Source organism: Sorex araneus, chromosome 4 (genome assembly GCF_027595985.1).
Source record: "Sorex araneus isolate mSorAra2 chromosome 4, mSorAra2.pri, whole genome shotgun sequence".
Taxonomy (NCBI): Eukaryota; Metazoa; Chordata; class Mammalia; order Eulipotyphla; family Soricidae; genus Sorex; species Sorex araneus.
Window position 1 is genome coordinate 215,147,679 of NC_073305.1, and position 1,238 is coordinate 215,148,916.

A 1,238-nucleotide genomic window follows, 5' to 3' on the forward strand; every position below is an offset into this window, starting at 1 on the left:
AGGGGGGGAAGGGGGCGTGGCCCAGAGCTCGGGCCGCCGCCCCCGCCCCCGCGCTCGCCTTCCGCGCAGCCCATTGGTGGGTCCGCGTGCTCCTCGGCCAATCAGCGCTGAGAAGCGCCGTTTGGAAACTTTTCTTCCCAGGGCCCGGGCGCGGCCGGGCCACGCGGCGGCCGTGGGCGGGAGCGGCGCGGAGAAGCCGGGCTGGCTGGGCCGCGGATCCGGCCCGGGCTTTGGACGCTGCTGGCTGGCTGCTCGCGGGACACCTGCAGAACGGACTTGGGCCTGCGGTCTGTGCACGTTCGGGACGCGCGATCCCCTCCCCTGACACCAGTTGCATTTTCCTGCCCTTGCGCTTTCTCTGCAGCGGAGGGAAAGGACAAAGATCTAAGTAAGCCGTTGGGGCCGAGCCATGAGTGTCTCCTGCCCTCTGATCCCCCCCAGATGCAACTGGCGATGTTTTCTTCTTCTGAAAAAGCGCACGATGTAGTGTACAGAGTTATGTCGTTTGCCTGGCTTGAAATCCTAGATCTGCAACTAGGATGCAGATTGACTCTATTCTCTTTGACTTGATTTCTCATCTATAAAATCGGGCTTGATAGGATTCTGTCCCACGGAGATTAGACGCATGAACCGGGCATTTGTAAAACATTTAGGACAGTAACCCAGACGTGCATCGTTGAGAACACAGTGTTTGTTTATTTTTATTTTTTAATTGGTTGAGGCACAATGTCAGCTTTTGTTTTTGTTTTTTTGGGGAGGTGTGGGACACACCTAGCGGTCCTCAGAGCTAACTCCTGGCGCTGTGCTCAGGGATGACCCCTGACGGGGCTCTGTAGGCCCAATGTTTTATGCCGAGGCAGGAGTCTGGTAGGCTGCTGGTAAGGCGAGCGCCCTAGCCGCCGCACTATCTCTCCAGCTCCAACAGTGCTGACTCCCTGCCCTAGGTTTTCTCTTTCAATTTTCACAGGAGCTTCAATTGTTCATCAACAGGTATTTATGGCACACTCAGGCTTCAAACACGACGATGCCACACAAAATTTCTGTCTTCAAAGGGCTGATGCGATTAAGACAGACACTAGACCAGGAAGCAGGAAAACTATGATAATTTCAGATGCTCATAAGTGCTATGAATAAGGCAAGGTCATGGGAAAAGGGCTGGGGGTGGGAGAGGCAGGTGCTTTCAGGTAGAAAGGTGGGTGCTAGTGGAGTGAACCTCCAGATGGGACCTCCAGGGAAGC